This window comes from Danio rerio, chromosome 22 (assembly GCF_052040795.2).
Source record: "Danio rerio strain M-AB ecotype USA chromosome 22, GRCz13ab, whole genome shotgun sequence".
Taxonomy (NCBI): domain Eukaryota; kingdom Metazoa; phylum Chordata; class Actinopteri; order Cypriniformes; family Danionidae; genus Danio; species Danio rerio.
Window position 1 is genome coordinate 19,380,825 of NC_141042.1, and position 20,411 is coordinate 19,401,235.

Below are 20,411 nucleotides of genomic sequence, written 5' to 3' on the forward strand. Positions count from 1 at the left end.
GCCACAGAAGAATGAACCACCAACTTATCCAGCAAGTTTTTACGCAGCGAATGCCCTTACAGCTGCAACCCATCTCTGGAAAACATCCACACACACACATTCACACACACACACACACACACACACACACACACACACACACACACACACACACACACACACACACACACACACACACACATCACATATCACAATGTTGAGTTAATTTTTAAAATTAAATTTAAATGACACTTTTTAACCCAACGTCTGAATATTTGTCTGAATATGACCCCACATAGAGTCTAGATTAACATACACATTAAATATTAAAATGAATAGTTCACTAAAGGACTAAGTAAGTCTACAATTTCTTCCAAGAAGGTTCTGTACACTGTGAAACCCCAACAGTTAAGGTGAGTCAAACCATTTGAAGAAAACTGATTGCAAAAAAATAAAAGTAAAAAAACATTTAAGTAAAAAAAAGAATCCTAATGAGTACTGTAAACTTAATCCATTTGAGTAAATGAAGTATTTTGAGCACAGTAAAATTCAGTAAATGAAGATAACTCAAACCAACTGAGTACTGTAAAACCCAATAAGTTAAGGCAACTCAAACCATTTAAGGAAACTGATTGCAACAAACCATTTAACTTAAAAAAAATCGATATTAGTTCTATGAACTTACTCCATTTAAGTTGAAGTAATGAGGTATTTAATTAACTCATTACCTTCAACACTGAGTTCAAAACTCTTTTCAAATGAGTAGAATTAACTTTCAGTAAATTTTTATGTTAACCACACTCATTTCAATTGATTAAGTTGACTGTTGGGTTATAAGTGTAGTTCTGTTATCTTAAAAGTTTTATTAGTAACCTTCTGTTAAAAAATACCTCAAACAGTATATTAAAGATGATGTAGGCTACTATCATAAATATATCTTTTGTTTGTTTTGGGCAGAGCTCATTATTACCCTCTACAAATAGATGCCCTCTCAGTTGTTTACTTTGTCAATTGTGAAATGTGAATGATGTTTGTGTCCTCTTTAATGGCATACAGTGTAAAATGTTTCCCGTCGCCCCGAGGCTCTCAGCCAGGCTTCCCGCTAGTTTGCTGTCGTTTAGTTCGCGTTGCGTCAGAGCTCGTCCTTTACACTTTACAGCAAGATGGCATCCCACAGTGAGGCAGGCAAAGAGGGATTAACTCATCCATCAATGAACAGCTGGAGGGACTTTAAATGGCCATTTAGAAGGAGTGCAAGGTGTGTTGGTGTGAGTGGGTGTATGAATTAGTCACACACGCTTCCTCTTTGGTAGATTTTTCAATCAGCAGCAAACATCGATACCGTGTTTGTCTGACAAAAAAAATCGAATGAAACTTTGATACTTAAATCCTAAAATGTTGACTTTGTTGATCACAGCACAATGTTTATGATCAAATTTGGGCTTTTAATGGGACATTGTGGCGTTTGCACCAATTCCCAGTTGAGCTTTTATTCAGCATCACACATGCGAATCAAAGCTTTTATCTCATTATGCAACGAAATGAATCGTGTTTATTCTGTTTTGATAAAATCCCTAAAATCAAATGAGCAAACATCATTTCAGGAAACATCACATCCAATATAATCGTGTTAGCAAAATATCATTAATTTGTTTAGACTGTTTATTGTTAAACAGTACTAGCCTCTAATCAAAGATAATACTGAGGTATTGATAATTAATTAGTTTGATGCGAAAAGCACATGCATATCTCAAGGACGTTCAGTGGAAAAATATTTCGGGTTGCTCTTTTGTCAAGGAATGTGTGCTTTTGGTGTTATTTTATACAGGCAAATGTGTTATTTGTTTCATGTCTAGACAGGAGTTAAACATTCAATCTTGCTTCATAAAACTACAAGTAGAGGGCAGCATTGCTTAATAATGAGGCTTAAATCATAGTTGTACCAGTAAAACTGTTAAAGTGTAGCTCTAGTTTGAGCTTGCTTTGACTTATAATAATAATAACAATAATAATAATAATAATAATAATAATAATGTACTATTGTTATTGTTGTAGTTGTTGTTTTAAAATTCCAGCACATTCCATTCTAGGAAATTTCCAGGACAAATGTTTTATTTTATTATTATTATTTTTTGTTGTTGTCGTTGTTTTAGTGATATTAGCGAACCAATAATTTGACTGTAATGATAATTTATTTACTTGCTCAGATTTTACTTTAAGATATACAATTGAAGTCAAAATTATTAGCCCCCCCGCTTATTTTTTCCCCCAATTTCTGATTAACGTAGAGCAGATTATTTCAACACATTTCTGAACATAATAGTTTTTAATAAATAATTTCTAATAACTGATGTATTTTATCTTTGCCATGAAGACAGTAAATAATTTTTTACTAGATATTTTTCAAGACACTTCCATACAGTGTAAAATGACATTTAAAGGCTTAACTAGAACAATTAGGTTAACTTGGCAGATTAGGGGTAATTAGACTATCAAAAAATTATAGCTTAAAGGGGCTAATAATATTGACCTTAAAATGTTTTTAAAAAATTAAAAACTGCTTTTTTTTTCCAGCCGATATAAAACAAATAAGACTTTCTCCAGAAGAAAAAATATTATACTGTGAAAATTTCCTTGCTCTGTTAATTTGGAAATATTAAAAAAGAAACTAAATCAAAGGGGGCTAATAATTCTGAGTTCAATTGTACTCTGCTCATATCTAAAAACGAATTTAATATTGTTTGTAAGGCCATCTCCTCTGTAATGCTTTTAAGAAATAATAATAATTCAATGGTTTCTGTGTGTCCCCCTAGATCTGAATCTACAGTTCTTGGACTTGTTTTTTTCTCCACTAAAAAAATCCAATCATAAAATCAGGTCTTAATTTTTAGATCTTGTCATCTCAAATCACTCTTCTATTTCAACACTTTGGATGATATTAAATGGTCGTATGTTTGGTCACTCCTACAAAAAAATTAACTAAGAAAATTAAAGGAATATCTTTTTAAATTATTCGTAGATTTGTTTCCAGTTAAACATTTTTTTTTTTTTTTACAGAAATTCAAAAATGACATTGACATCTCCTGCTCTTTCTGTGAGCCTTCTTCTGAATCTGTTGCTCACTTGTTTAGGGATGTCCTTTTGTTAAATCTTTTTGATCTGATATGAATTCTCTTTCACAGGTTTGTGGTGATTTTTCTTTAAGCTATAAGCATATTATTTTGGTTTTATAATAAGGAAAATCAATTCCTTAATTCAACTTTTTGTATAAACCTCATTTTATTTATTGGAAGGTTTTACATAATAAATGCAAATATACTCAACGTAAACCAAATTTTGTATTTTTAAAACGTGAATTGGAACTGCACGTAAAAACCCTTACAGTCTCATAACAAGAAAACAATTCCAACTTATAAAACATTATTTAATATAGCTTTATTTAATATTCTGCATTAATTTGTATTATTTTTTCATGTGCCCCCTCTTATTTATTTATCTATCTATTTATTTATTTATTTATTTATTTATTTATTTATTCATTGTTTCTTCTTTTTCTTTCTCATTGTCTTTCTTTTGCTTTACTTTTATTATATTTCTTTAAATTTGTCACATTTTTCTTGTTGCAAAAAAGTAATATTTGTAATGTTTGTACTATACTTCTATCTGTTGTTTCTGCCCATTGTTATTGCTATAATTAATTATTTTATATTATAAAATGTTATCATTTCCAGATTTATATTTAATAATTTGTCATTAGTTTTTCCATATATATATATATATATATATATATATATATATATATATATATATATATATATATATATATATATATATATATATATATATATATATATATGTTTATTTAGTTTTTATTTTTTTAATTGATAGCACTATCACAATTTCAATTCTATTTTATCATTTATTATAATATTTAGTATTGTTAATACTACTACTAATATTAATAGTAATACACCAAAATAATACAATTAACCTAGTCTTTGTGTTATTATTATTATTAATATTGTTGTTGTTGTTGTTATTTTTATTATTATTTTTTTTATTTCTCAATTCAATTATTCAATTACAATATTTTACCTGAATTAAATTAACATCAATTTTAATATTATTTTAATCTTATTATAAAAATAACATTGAAAATAAATTCTAAAGTAAAATAAAAAAATAATTCTTAATAAATTTCCAGAGATTACACAATGGAACCATTTATATTTGATCGAACAATTTCTAAATATACAAGTAAAATAGCAACCCAGGCTCATTCTGAAAACATACCGCTATTTCATTTCTGGAGAATGCATTCCAGGAGCTACATCTTTTTGCAGTTTTAATTTTCACAAATCTACCAGAGGCCGCTGTGTATGCTTTTTCAGATCTCAAATTTCTCTTTAACATTTGCACCTGCTCTCCTTATGTAATTCCACTAGAGGTCGCTGTTGACTGACTGATTTACTGACTGACCTACTCTCCTCCTCCTTAAGCCCAACCAATAGTGTTTTCAAAAGCAACAATTGACCCGAACACCCACTTCCTTAAGCCCAACTGACAATTTTAAAAAGCAATCTCGAAAAAGTATTGTCCTGATTTTTACCAAGTTTTTAGATTTTACCACATTCTTACCCTGTTATTAACTTATCTATTTTATTTGTTGCATTTGTTTTTGTCTTACCTGCATGGTCAACTCCTTTTTGCGTCTCAAGTCTGCCGACATACATGGCGAGCTACTGGACAAACTGGTAATAGCAGGAAAGCCATGCATACAGAGGTAAGCGATTAGCTGAAAAGTGTGAAAAGGAGTGTTTGTTTTAAAGAAGAAATGCAGCCATACAAACTTCTGACTACATAATTTGCGCTCTCCAGAAATGTATATAGGGCTACTTTTCGGAATGAGCCTATGTTGGAACATAGTGTACTACTAGTAGTAATAGTAATAGTATGTATCTGACATTTGGCTTGTTATAAAAGAGTGTTTTATTTTCAATATAGCACATTTCTCCTCTGAAGACAAAACATATAACGATCGTCTTACTTTTCAACCACAGAATAAACGAATGGCAACTGTAAAAACATTCATAGTTCACATTCTGTGCTTTTTACTCTCCCTCCTGCCAGGATCTGACTGTTTTCAGATTTTGGCATATGATGGTGTCACATTGTACAGTCGTTGTATGTTTTTCATCACTGCAAATCAAAATCAGACTTTCGGTATGCTCTTGCATTCATTTTCACAGCTCATAAATATTACGATCTGCTATGAGGGAGGGGTATTTATGACACTTGTGAGGACAATAACCATAAAAATTAAACACCACTGTAAGTTTAATAGCTGAGTACACATCATAAAAATATCATTAGAATACCCATTAATTGTTTTTATTTTTACAACTAATGACCGATAAATAAAGTCTACTAGAATCTAATCTGACTGAAAGAGCTTACACATTTAAAGGGACAGTTCATCCAAAAATAAAAAAAATTGCTATAAAAATGGAGGTTCATATTTTAGAGGACAATTGTGAAGGATTTTTAGATTTTAGCTGAAACAGTGGTATTTGGTGATTCATAAAATGCAAGTCAACAGAAGATCAAAAACATTTAGAGGCAACATAAAATGAATACTTACAAATAAGCTCAGACGGTCAAGGGTGTAGATTACATGCAATCATTTTGCATTATAGGAATAGTTTCTGGCACAGACCAATCAATTCAATTCATTAGAATGTTCATTTATTTTATTTTCGCCTTATTACCTTTATTAATCTAGGGTCGCCACAGCGAAATGAACCGTTAACTTATCCAGCACATATTTTACACAGCGGATGCCTCTCCAGCTGCAACCCATATCGGTGCAACCCATCACGGGGAAACACCTATACAAACTCATTCACACACATACACGTTCAGCAATTTAGCTTACCCAATTCACCTACAGCACATGTCTTTGGACTTGTGGGGGAAACCGGGGCACCCGGAAGAAACCCACGCAAACACAGGAAAATCATGCAAACTCCAGACAGAAATGCCAACTGACCCAGCTGAGGCTTGAAACAGCCACCTTCTTGCTGTGAGGCGAAAGCACTACCTACTGCGCCACAGTGCTGCCCGAATGTATGTAATTTTATAGTGTATCATTAGGTCACATTCAATGTATTAATTTTATTTTGCCTGTATATGTTTTTGTCGACTCTCAGAAAGCCAGCAGCTGCTGACTTGCATTTGGTACAGACACTAACATATTTGTCAATCTTGACTTGAACAGCTTTAAAGTTGCACTAAAGATCCCGAAACACACATGCAGCCAATCAGCAGTCTAGAGTAATGATTGTTGTATCGGTGCATATTTGTTTTGCTGCTTTCAAATATCAATATTTTTTGCAAAGTTTGCTTAGTGGACCTTTAAATGTTGGATGAATTTTAGAAAATTCTATCCACTTCGAGACACATTTTACTGTATATGCAAAAATGTTGTATCATATAAGCATTTCAACCCAGGCTCATTCTGAAAATGTACCTCTATATACTTTTCTGGAGACCGCAAATTACATCCCAGGAGGTACGTTTGTTTTTTCGCGAATTCACGAGAGGCTGCTGTTTGTGCTTTTTGAGATCTCAAATTTCTCCCACGAGTGCCATTTATACCTGCTGTTCCTGTGTAATTCCACCAGAGGCTGCTGTTGACTGACTGTTTGACTGACTGATTGACTGACCCACCCTCCTTTCCTAAACCAAACCAATTTTATTGATTGACACAAAAAGGATTGGCGTCATACCGCCCCTTACACTTGTTAAAAAAATTAAATGCAGCCAAACGTACCTTTGGCTATATAATTCGTGATCTGCAGAAACCTATATAAGGCTACGTTTTTAGAATGAGGCTATGTTGAAGCATTTTATCCAACCACTCTTTGAAACCCCTGTTTTTGAAACTGGGTCCCAAAGTGGATAAAGCTTTAAAAAAGGACACCCTGGCAATTTTGTGTGAACAGCCAATCTGTATATTTTGTGAAACAATAATGTCATCAGTCCATGTCTTCACTCAAATTTAGACAAAACTGGTGCATCACCTAACAGAAACAACAACAATGGTGGGCTACAAAGTTAACAGCTTTACTAAAAAGTGTTGGTTAGGTTTGTTTACAGCACATAAGGAATGAGCATGCTCCAAGTCTTCTCCATCTTTTGTGTATCTCTGTGGGAGAAGCACTGCAAAACATACTAGTCTGGCATCTGCAGTACACTGTGACTGTTTCAGTGGTTTTGTGTGTACAGAGATATTTGTCACAAGCCTCATTCACACCACCAGCAACACACAGCGATAAAGGAGCATAATCCCATTCATTTTAATAAAGAGCTGGCCAATTCTTGCGATAAGAGCAACAGTGACCATGGGTGACAAGATGTAAGTGTAGCAAGCAGTGTGAGACATGTGGCAAAGGTTTCAATAAGAAGCAACAACGATTATTAAAGGGAGTGAAGTCACTGAAGTGCACATGATTCATTCACACTTTTTGGAACTCTTTTTTATTCTCAGCCAAGCAGTGTTGATAGCCGCGCTCTATAACACTCATGTCAGTCACGCACACGCTTTTCCACGAGAAGCATACATAAATGGATTTCCGCTAGGCTTGAAAAAGAAAACTGCAAAACTTGTTACCACCTGGAAGTCAGAGTTTGAGAAACAACTGCATTACATCAAATTATTTTTAAATTTACCCATTGAGTAGGAGATTCCAACTCTTTAACAGTGCAAATAACATAATAATTATCTTAAAATGATTTGCCGGATTATCAGTGTTCCCAGTTCAGCCATTGGTTTTTGGATATCATAATTTCGAGATGTCAACTGGAACAAGACGTTTAAGATTTCCAGACGTTTTTTTGTATAACAAATAAAATTAGAGAGGGATTGTTTAAAAATGTTTATTGTATTTATCCTGTAAGACAGGTAATTGCAAAATTGTAAAGATGTTGATTTGTGCTCTCTGTAATGATAAAAAGAAGAGTATTGTTCATTTATTTTCTAATTGTATTGATAGACAGTTATTTTGGTGTGATCTTTTCTTTTTTGTTAAGCAGAGTACGAATATTGCATTGAAATTCAAAGAAAAAATTTTGTTTTTAATGAGAATACAGTTGACTTCAAAACTTGGTATATTGTTAATTTACTCATCATATATGGAACTTAAAACCTAATTTTACTCACTTTAAAATAGAATTAGAAATAGATCATTACCTATGTAGGATAAAAAAAATACCAAAGCAAAAAGAACTGTTAATTATCTTAGAGCCTTAAATTTTCTCTTTGAATAATTGTATTTTTTCTTTATTTTATGTATTGTATATATTTTGATGTCAATTTAATGTTATGGTATTGCCCTTGTGTGTTCTGTGTTCTAAAACTGCAATTAAAAAAAACAAAACAAAACAAAACAAAAAAACAGTGCAAATAACTTTGAAATATCATTAGACCACCCCTTTAAACACTTTTAATGGCAACACCATCAGATATTTGTTTTTAGATTTATTCTATACATAAGGAGTCAATGCCTCTCACAAACAAATGTCAACCAGCAGAATACCCACTTGTAATCAGACCTTCAAGAACTGGCAACAAGCAGCCATTAGGTTGCAGACAGTGTGAATGGGGCTTAAAGGTCCCTTAAAGTGCTTTGAAATATAATTTTTATTCAATATTTGATGTAATCTCAATCGAAACATAAAAAGAGGGTGGGACATTGTGTGGCTCCTTCCCTTTAAAAAGGCAGGGTTTTATCACCACAGCTGATTCAATTGTTATCACTCAATTGAATGGTTGTTATCAGATGGCTGAGGCCGGAAATTACGAGAATTATTTATATTATTTATTAAATTTCCCATTAATTCTATTTCATCAACGTCTACCACACCCCAAATCCTAAACCCAACCATCACAGTAATGTAAAAACAGATCTAGAGTTGGAGTCTTCTCTATTAGAATAACTGATTAACCATTAGGATGTATGACAACAGCCTACTGAGACTACTAGTATGCACAGAAGGCCCCTACAGACCCATATATCAGCTAATTACCACTGATAACGCCCATTCAATCATGTGACAACATTCGAAGAGGGTGGCCAGTCTTCAAATGAAATTCAAATGAGAAGTGTCTTGAAGGGGGCGGGGCATGTCAGATACGGAGCATTTGATTGGTTATGATTTGATGACAGGGTATTTGCACATTTTTTAACAGGAAATTTAATACCTTTTAAGACCTTTTTAAATCCTCTAAAATGAAAATTTAAGACTTTACCAAAAAAAAAAAAAAAAAAAAAACAGGAAAATGTTCAGTGTGTCAACACAGAATGATATGGTGAAGCATTAGCGTGGCACAACTCACCAGAGCCACGCTCAAGACAGCTCAAAGGGACGCAAAAAACTTTTATGCCGAGAGCTGATTGACCTTACAACCCTGACAAAAGGGTACCGGTCTCGTCAGTTGACCAACGTCTAAAGTGCAAGTCTAAGTCTTTGTTGCTGCGTTCATGGACTCATCGAACATGATGAAAGCGTCTTTGTTTGCTCATGAAATTAGTTTCTTCTTTAGGTATGGGGCAACACCAAATCGTACTAAATATACTGTTTTGTCTTTTCCACATGTGAACGTACTCGCACACTCTGAGTCAGGGAACATTGCTTGAAAAACTAGGTGGATGTCCTCATTTGAGGTGTACGAGTGGTGGCGGCTTACGGTTTGAAATACCCACAGTATTTCGGCCTTAAATGTAACTATATTCGCAAAGCTGCTGAAGGCATTGCTTGAAGTGGACGGTGTTGTGGAAGGCTGAGGTCAAAGTGCTTGATGAGAACATACTTAATGGCAAACTACTTGCCTGCGACTACACATACTTTTTGTGCTTCTCTGCTTTCATGTGTGAATCGAGCACTTTGCAGCCCATTGTCCCCAGTTTTATCGTCTTTTTAGATAAAGCACACTTCCCTTCATGATTACTGGCTGTTTTCTTTAGCCACCTCCGATACTTTTCGTCCTCAAACCAATTGTCATCAAACAAACATTTGCCCATGCTTGCGATTTCGCAAAATGCTGTGGTGGCGAAGTATCAACGCAACGCATTCATCAATCACTTACTCGTATGTCACCTATGGAATGATGCAGGTTGCACCCACGAAGTGCTGCCCCCAAATGTTGCGCTGGTCAAATAGCGGTTGAAAAAAATAAATAAGAAAGACGAGTTGGACATGAAATTTAAGATCCCACATGAAAATTTTAAGACATTTCAAGACTTTTTAAGGACCCGCGGGGACCCTGTATGAGAAACTAAAGTATGAACTGACGTGAAGAAAACTGTTGTTCCATTTAGGCGGATGTGATGAACTACAAACTTTTCATGTTTATATCACTTTTATATCTTCTAAATACGAGTTTTGTCACTGTTTTAGAGCACACTAGCTTATAGATATCTTAAAAAGGAACAATACTGATACTAACATCTAAAAATCTTAATTTTAATTTCATGGGACCTTTCAGAGTGTGCATGTGATGTGAGAACGTCCGTGAGCAAGTGCTTCCTCAGGCCACCCACCTCAAGGTCAGCATTCGTTGAGAATTACTGTACATCAACAGAACTCCCTCCAGTTTTATAAACACCCATGCGATACTTTCATTTTCCTCTCCCCCCTTGGAGATCAAAGACCCTTTGGTTGAGGATCAAGACATATGGGAAGAACCTGCAAAATATTAGCTGGCATGCAATATCATACCACAGCCATGGGGAGGAGGGCAGGGTGTGCCAGCGAAGGAAAGCATGCCAGAGCACGACTATAAGAGTTTACATCAGAACCAATATGAACCATGTGTGTGTCTCAAGGAACTCCTTGTCTTGAGCACAACATCTTAATGAGCTCCATGCTCGGCGGACGGTGGTTTTCCACATGGCTGAACGGCCCACAGACACACTGAGTCGCATCCATTTAGCGGTCATGGCGTTGGCTTCCAGACCACGTTTTAATGGAAGTCACGTGCTGATAGGTGACAGTCCGCAGACTCTGCTGCCAGTCCCGTTTGGTGGCCGCGGCATTGTTTATCTGCGTTTATCTGGCCACAGGTGTCTCTTATCAGTTATTTAAACTGTATAATAGCTAAAATATTCAGTTGAATTAAGCTTAATTCTGCCCTCCGGTTAGAGTAATTCTCGCACACAGACTTTTGCAAAACAAGATTGACATTTACTAACTTTTCACTCAAATTAAGCCACACAGGATGCTAAATAAATGGTTTTCTCAACATGAGAGGATGCATGAGACATACATTTACGTATTAAAACTGTCAGAACTAAATGCCTGGAATGAAAAAAAAAAACCTGGGAACATTTTTATTATTTAGCATCAAGATTTAACCTGAACTAACAGGATTAAACCTGCTAAACAGGATTGCATATAAAGTAAAAACTGAATTTTAATATTATTGAATAATAATATTTAAATATTAGAATTTTGTATAATAACTTTGAAGTATTCATATTATTGCTTAATTACAGATAAAAAAAATCTTGTTTATTTTTGCAATAATAAGTGAAGTTTATTCATAAACTAATTTCGAGAGGAGCACGTGATTATGATTGAACACGGCTGGTCCTGCATTAGCATGCTTGATCCACCAATCAGGCCATTCCTAACCACTATAAAGAGCCAGGGTTTTCTCACTACAGTCATCTTCGATTTGAAGAATACACTGCTCTGCATCAGCTGCTACTGCTACTGCTACTGCTACTGCTACTGCTACTGCTACTGCTACTGCTACTGCTACTGCTACTGCTACTGCTACTGCTACTGCTACTGCATCAACTTCTCCAGCTACAACTTCTCCAGCAACAACAACAACTTCTCCAGCTACATCAACTTCTCCAACAACAACAACTTCTCCAGCTACATCAACTTCTCCAACAACAACAACTTCTCCAGCTACATCAACTTCTCCAGCTACATCAACTTCTCCAACAACAACAACTTCTCCAGCTACATCAACTTCTCCAACAACAACTTCTCCAGCTACAACAACTTCTCCAGCTACATCAACTTCTCCAACAACAACTTCTCCAGCTACATCAACTTCTCCAGCTACATCAACTTCTCCAGCTACATCAACTTCTCCAGCTACATCAACTTCTCCAGCTACAACTTCTCAACCTTCTACTTCAATTGCCTCACACAATGCAATCTCTGTGTCTTCAACCCAATTCTCCAACAAGATCACAGTAAAAACTCGATCACCATCCATGAACTTTGCCTAAACTCTCGATGCCTGCGATTCAAGCTGAACTCTCTTCTAGGGGTGCACCAGCGGTAACATACATGACACTTTTTAAGGGGAAGCCTCACAAACTACAACTAAGATTAAACATCCATCTTTAAAGGATGATTCTAGCGTGAATAGAATGATAGGGATGGCTGACGTGAAACTGATGTTTTGACACAGTGTCGAGATCCCGAAGCGCAAGTGTTTCGAATCACTGCACCGAAGCATGATCCGAAGCACCCAAGTCACGTGACTAAAGTGTTTCGAAACACCTAGTCACGTGACTAAAGCGAGTCAAAGCATCGATCAGCTTAGAAACGTTTCGAGACCTGGTGAATCCTAATTTGACTGCCAAGATCTCCAAATTATCTCTGTCTCAAATGGCTTAGAGCACTGTGGGTTTGCTTATTGAATCTATGCTTAGCATGATGTTTTGGGTTCGAATCCCGACTTCGAAATCATGGTTTTATGTATTTTAATCATGTTTCTGTTTTGTGTAGCCTAAATAGGATACAGCTACAGTTACGCCATCAATTTAGCATCATTTTTGTAACACTGTAAAACAATAATAAATATTTTTACAGTATGGTTGGGTTTAGGGTTTGGGTAGACATTAATAAAATACAATAAATGGGAAATTTAATGAATAATATAAATAATTCTTGATAACTACAGGCCACCGTTTTTGATCTAGCAACAACCCTGTTTTAAGACAAAAACAAGACATATTTATTCACAAATTGTTTATTCGGATATCAGACCAATGTTGAAACAAAACGATACAAGAGCAAAGCATTACCAACTGGTATTAAAGCATTTTAAAACAACTGCTACTGACTGGCTTCGAAACCTACTACTCCTGCATGGATGTCTGACACCTTAACCACTGTACTATGTTACTTGAAGGATTCCAATTTCACAAAGTGGGGTTTAATCCCTCAATTTGTTCAATCGTTCTTTGCTGAAGCTGTTTCAGTGCAATATATATAAAAAATGACCACTAAATGTCACTGTAGAGTGAGGTTTCGAAACGTTTCGAAGCTTCGACACATTTGCTTCGACTGTTTCAGTGTTTCACGAAGCCTCGCTTTGCCCACCACTATAGAATGACTCACCTCTCAATCAAGGTTGTAGACAATCCAATCCTTAAAACATCAGTCCACAACTTATGCATACATTGATAAACATCCATGTTAATCCTCCAAACTAGTCGCTGTGGTGCATTCAATAGAGTAGCGTCTCCAATCATAACACTAGTTCTCTGGCAAACAAAATGGCCGCCAGCCTTTTTCTGCAACTTTGATTGACACTCCTTCGAGCCAATAGCTGAAAGGAGAAGCGTCACCATCCAATGAACTCTCAAAAATTTGAGATGGTCCCACCCTCTCTCATGACAAGCTCATGAATGATTATCATTACATTTACACAATTACTACTAAATGGTGACATTAATTTTAAGTTCAGGGTTTGATGTTGGCAGATGATAAATAAATAAATACATAAATTAATAAATAAATAATAAAGAAAATAAATAATTATAAAATGTATAAAAAAAAAAAATAAATAAATAAATAAATAAAAAATAATAATAATAAAAAATAAAAAAAAAATAAAAAAAAATAAAAAATAAAAATAAAAATAAAATAAAATAAAATAAATAAATAAATAAATAAATAAAAAAATAAATAAAAAAAAACAAAAAAAAAAAAACTGCCAAATCTGATAGCAGTTTAACTTCTAAAAAGTTTACTCTGCTACTGAAAAACATTCAACGCATTAGGCATAGAAGTCCAATCGTAATATGCCCCAGTGACTCATGTCCATACACTTATAAGCCATAAGCTTATAATGGCAAGTTGGTTAGATGTGAAAACAGCAAAGAAACAAACTTCCCGCTTTGACTTCCACGAATGAGAGGAGGACATTTCTGACATGTCTGATGTTTCATCAATTGACTCTGCGTTAGATACAAACCAAGGGGTTTAAACTCCACTATAATTCCACCTACCCTGTCTTCAAGAGGTACATCAGGATCACTAGACGAGCAGATTTCCCATTTAATATGCCATCCTTAGGAGGGACAAATGCCTACCTCTACTATCTTTGCTCGTTGCGACAATGAGGCTTCGTACCATGCATTAACAAAGGCACTTCCACACTTAGTTGCCCATGCTCTTATTAAGACGCCCCGCATGGTTATCAGCTAAAATAATTCATTGTGTTTGCCATACATGTACCATGTTGTAATGTCATTTCTGATTCTCTCTTGTTTTTCTCATTTCAGAGATCATGTCAGCTGGTTGCAGAAGCTGACCCTCATCCAACCTATTACACTCCACATCCATTTCTAAATACATTTACACTCTTTGCAAATGACACTTTTCCACTCACATAGCCCACACCCTCGATGCCATATTCACACTAGCCTTTTTAATTTAAGTCTTCTGAACTAAGTATGACATTTCAATCCAACGATACACCTAACCATATCTGATCTATCTTCGCAGGATGAAGGGATGCAGGATGATATCCGTTCCCCCACACACCTGTTCTAAACAGGCCCGGATTGGCTAATTGGGAGGACCGGGAGAATTCCCGGTGGGCCGGTCTGTTTTTTTTTGGCCTCGAGGGCCGATGTCCCTAGCTCCAGAATCTGTTGCTCTCAGCAGTGACACTTTTTTAATTCATTTACTTGACCACAGCTTTTTATTCATTATTTTACCACAACTTTTCTCTTTTGTTGTGGTCGAGTGGTTGGCACGTTAGGTTAAGACGCTGCGGACCTGGGTTCGATCCTTGCTAGAGTAATTTAGTGTTTTCATTTTTTGATAAGACATATAATACTGTTAGGGTTGTAGAACATTTGAAGTTCTAAAGCAGCTGTTTTCTCAAAAAAAAATAAATAAATAAAAATAAAAATGATAGTGCTATTAGAAACTGATTTGGAAATATTTATTTACTTATTTTAATATAGTCAGTCGTGAACTGAGGTGGGCTGGTCTGAGGCTTGAAACTCCAGAGCTGAAAAGGTGTCCCACTCCGGCCCTGGTTCTAAACCTCTTAGCATTTTTACACCACAGAAGAGCAATACCACCTCGGGGAAGCCCAGCCGATCCTCTCCAGCCAACTTCCACCATCATGCATTATTGGGTATGAAGTATGACTCTGTCATTTCCTTCCTATTTCCCTTCCTATTTAACATAGGAGCTCCTTCACTACCCTTCCCTGTTTTTCTAGCTTTAACTTTTTCTCTCCAAATTTAAACTATCCTATACTTCTATTCACTTTCATTCACCACCGCTCCGACCAATTCAGGGGTTGTCTTGAGTTTCAGTTGCTGCAAAAGGAACGTTCTAAATGAGCTTGCATACACTTACAAATTTTCTAAATACCACTATCGTTGCACTCCCCGCACTAATACAGCAGTAAATGCTTCTGCGGGAGCACAAGTTGCCTCCATACTGGCCCACTACACCACTGCAGCCGCAGAAATGCTCCGCAGAGTTGCACACCTAAAGCACCACTGCTACCGCAGTGACCCTCTAGCATATGCCTTATTCACCTTCATCTTTACATATCACTAAAGGCAGTATTTAACGTCCCTGCGGGAGCACTCAAAACTTACTAATATCGACTGTTTAGGTGCTCCACTTAACTATACACCCCATTAACATCACTGCAACTGCAGTGACGCTCTAGCTGAGCCCCTTTTTCACTTTCATCTCTAAATATCACTGCTAATAGTACTTAGTATTTCCGTGTGAGGCTCTAATACTGAGTACCACTGCACCTCTGCTCTTGCAGAGACGCTTTGCCGAGCCTTATTCTCCCTCTGCACCACTGCTGCAACAGTTAAGCTTTGCCTGAGCTGCAACTGCAGAGACGGCTGTTTAGCCTTAATTCTCTGCACCACTGATTTTATTGCACTTCTGTAACTGCAGAGAAGCTCTGCTGAGATTATTTTTTCCCCTGCACCAATGCTGCAGCAGTGACGCCCTGCCTGAACAGTCTTCCAACAACAGATATAAACTCTGTCATTGGTCCTCTAACACCTCTAAATCCTCAATTTGCCTCAGCCAATATTTCCTCAGAGAAGCCCAGCTGATTCTCGGTTGTAGACTTCAACCTAGTTTCCAAGCAGCACGACTCTGTCTGTTCTTCCTACTTTCTGTCTTAGTTGCATAGGACTCATTTTTACTAAACTTTCCTTTTTATTTTATTAAACTTCCCTTCTCTTTCTCTTCATAATTTTTTAATTTCACTTGCACTCATTCTCCGCAGCTCGGACTCCCACAGGGGTAGCCCCAAGCTCCCACTGCCACAGCAGTGAAGCTTTTTAAAAGCTCACATGTACACTTTTCAAAAAATTTAACCATTATCACACTCCGCCGCAATAATACTGCCGTAAAGGCGTAGCGGGAACTCGTATTGCTTCCATACTGACTACAATTACACCTCTACAGCAGCTCCACTTAATTACATTGCATTGTAGCATCAATTTATTCTCCATCACCACACTCCCCGCAACAATACAGCCATAAAGGCTTAGCGGGAACTCGTATTGCTTACATACTGACCACCATCACACCTTTACAGCAGCTCCACTTAATTACATTGCATTGTAGTATCAATTTATTTTCCATCACCACACTCCCCGCTATAATACAGCTGTAAAGGCTTAGCGGGAACATGTATTGCTTTCACACATATAATGCACCAGACTCTGAATACCTATGCACCCCTGCAGCCACAGAGTTGGTCTACTGTGCCTGATTCCTATCTGCTACACAGCCGTTAATCAGCTCTCCAAAGCGCACTTCCCTTTAGAAACTGACTTTCACCGCACCTCTGCAGCCGCAGAGACGCTCAGCCGAGCATCACTCCCCTCTACATCACTGCCGCAGCAGTGACGCTTAGCGAGCGCATATACACTTCCACTTAGCAATCCACTACTGATACACTCTCCAGCACTGCCAAAGCAGTTAAACGTCTCTGCGAAAGCGTATTTACCTTCCAGATACTGACTTCCATTGCACCTCTGCAGCAGCAGAGACGCTCAGCCGAGCATCTTTTACATCCCCTGCACCACTGCTGCAGCAGTGACGCTCTGCTGGAGCTCATGCACACTTCCATTACACTTATACCACTTCTGTCACTCCCAGCACTGCTAAAGCAGTTAAAACGCTGCTGCAGAAGCGTATTCTTCCCCTTAGGACTGACTACCACCGCACCTCTGCAGTCGCAGAGACGCTCAGCCGAGCATCACTCCCCTCCACATCACTGCCGCAGCAGTGACGCTCAGCGAGCGCATATACACTTTCATTTAGCAACCCAATACTGATACACTCTCCAGCACTGCTAAAGCAGTTAAACGTCCCTGCGGAGGCGTATTTCCCTTACAAATACTGACTTCCATTGCACCTCTGCAGCAGCAGAGACGCTCAGCCGAGCATCATTTACATCCCCTGCACCACTGCTGCAGCAGTGACGCTCTGCTGGAGCTCATGCACACTTCCATTACACTTATACCACTTCTGTCACTCCCAGCACTGCTAAAGCAGTTAAAACGCTGCTGCAGAAGCGTATTCTTCCCCTTAGTACTGACTACCATCGCACCTCTGCAGTCGCAGAGACGCTCAGCCGAGCTTCATCCCCCCTGCACCACTGCTGAAGCAGTGTCGCTCCACCGGAGCTCACGCACACTACCATTTATCCATACCACTACTGACACACTCCCCATTGGACTGCCAAAGCGGTTAATCAGTTAACCGCTTCTCATCTGCAGCTACAGCTCCGCAGAACCTTACAGCTTTATTTTCCATCACTACTATACTAAACCTTTACGAAACTCACCACATATGTTTTAAACCTTTACACTTACCCCACTCACTCTCCCGCTGGTCCTTACAATTAACAGAACCCGGGAGCACACATAGTCATACATAAGCACTTTCAGTTAATTTTTACACCCACACCAGTCTCTGTTGCTCCTCCAAGCTATTTCTATATCACTTTTCAGCAGCCGGATATGGCATTAATCTCCTGTGCCTTTTGGGGGGTTCTTCAAATACGCGGCTGCTGTCCCGAGCGGAGCATTTTGGGGAGTTGTCGAGATCTACCTGAGCTCGAGGCTCCCCTCTCTTCCTCCAAACGGGAGGGAGCCCAGGGCTCAAGAACCTTCGAGCTCAGGGCTCTCTCCCGGGACAGCATGCCAAACTTGCTTATAATCAATCATCAGCTAAGTGTGAACTCTTGAAGTGAAGTTTATTCATAAACTAATTTCGAGAGGAGCACGTGATTATGATTGAACACGGCTGGTCCTGCATTAGCATGCTTGATCCACCAATCAGGCCATTCCTAACCACTATAAAGAGCCAGGGTTTTTTCACTACAGTCATCTTCGATTTGAAGAATCCCCCCTTCCACCCCTACCTTTTCACCTTTCCCTCCATAGGGCAGCACGGTGGCTCAGTGACTAGCACTGTCGCCTCACAGCAAGAACGTCACCGGTTCTAGTTCCTTAACAGGCCGGTGGTCGTTTCTGTGTGTAGTTTGCATGTTCTTCCCGTGCTTGCGTGGGTTTTCCCCGGGTTCTCCGGTTTCCTCCCACATTCCAAAAACATGTACAACAAGTTAATCGTTAAATCTAAATTTTAATACAGGTAATCTAATAATGCAGCATATCTTTTAATAGCCTTTAATCTTAATCTTTAGCTATTATAAAAAGGGGAGTTGTCGAGATCTACCTGAGCTCGAGGCTCCCCTCTCTTCCTCCAAACGGGAGGGAGCCCAGGGCTCAAGAACCTTCGAGCTCAGGGCTCTCTCCCGGGACAGCATGCCAAACTTGCTTATAATCAATCATCAGCTAAGTGTGAACTCTTGAAATTGTTATGATTATTAATTAAATAATTTTACATTGTTATCTATTATTTTTGACTGCTCATTATTTTATTACACAATTTGAAACATCAAAGTTGACACTACTTGGATTAAAATTGCTTTCTACGCTGAAAGAAAATTACTCATTGGATTTACTAAATACTTTAAAGGTAACTGTTTGCAAACAATTTATAATGGCAGAATTTAACCAAACACATCAAGTTCACTGAAAAAAATGCTTTTCCTAGAGGTTTTGTCTTGTTTCTAGTCCAAATATGTACAAATTCCTAAATCAAGAAGCAGTTTTAGACAAGTAAAAAATGTTGTCTTGTTTTGAGAAATAATGTGTCAAAATTCAGCGAGTTTTTCTTTAAAATAAGCAAAATAATCAGCCAGTGGGGTTAGCCAAAAAATCTTGTTTAAGATGCCCTTGTTTCACACAGAATTAGGTCGGTCTTTAATCTCTAAGTATGCTCCATATGTATGTAATGAGCTTCAATATAGCCTATACTACATATAAAATCTGTACCATCGCTCAGTATATTTAAAACTATATTAAACACTGTCAATATAGAACAGTGCACATTTTTATAATTGATTATGGTTTATACTATTTTTGTGTGTCTTTGTGTTGTATTTTTATTTTTTTGTAACTTTGTCATTCATTAGCACTCCCTGGTAGAAGAGATATTTTATCTCAATGGGACATTCCTGGTTAAATAAATAAATAAGTTTTGCTTGTCTAGAAAATGCAATGGGACATTCCTGGTTAAATAAATAAATAAGTTTTGCTTGTCTAGAAAATGCTTGATTTAAGAATATTTAGATATTCAGATTAGAAACAAAAAATCTAAGTAAGAAAACTATTTTTTACAGTGTTTAATTTAAGTTGTTTGTTTAAATTCAGCCCCTATAAATTGTTTGGAACTAGTTACCTCAAAAAAATAAATCCAATGATTAATTTTTCACACATTTTAGTGCCTTTTTATTCTTTTGCAGGTCCTTTCTTACATATTTTTCACTACAAATATCACGTAGTGAACATAGTATCACTATAAAATCAGATGCATTTCAAGACATTATACACATTATAAATACTGCAGAGTACACATAAATACAATATAAGCACTCCAGGGCTAGTTATCACATGGGGAAGTTGTTACAAGGGCTCTCAGTAACTATGAGGTTTTGACTCAAACTGCAATTAAACAAATTGTGTGTTTTCTCTACCAGCGGTTTT

General features: G+C 37.0%; 1 long non-coding RNA gene across 1 annotated transcript; it reads left to right on the top strand.

Moving 5' to 3' along the window:
- Window positions 1–1,113: 1,113 nt before the first annotated feature.
- LOC147831555 (uncharacterized) lies at window positions 1,114–5,918 on the top strand. The gene is made up of 2 exons (XR_015521902.1): window positions 1,114–1,237; window positions 4,698–5,918. It is a non-coding gene; the product is annotated as an uncharacterized LOC147831555 (long non-coding RNA).
- The last annotated feature ends 14,493 nt before the right edge of the window (window positions 5,919–20,411 follow it).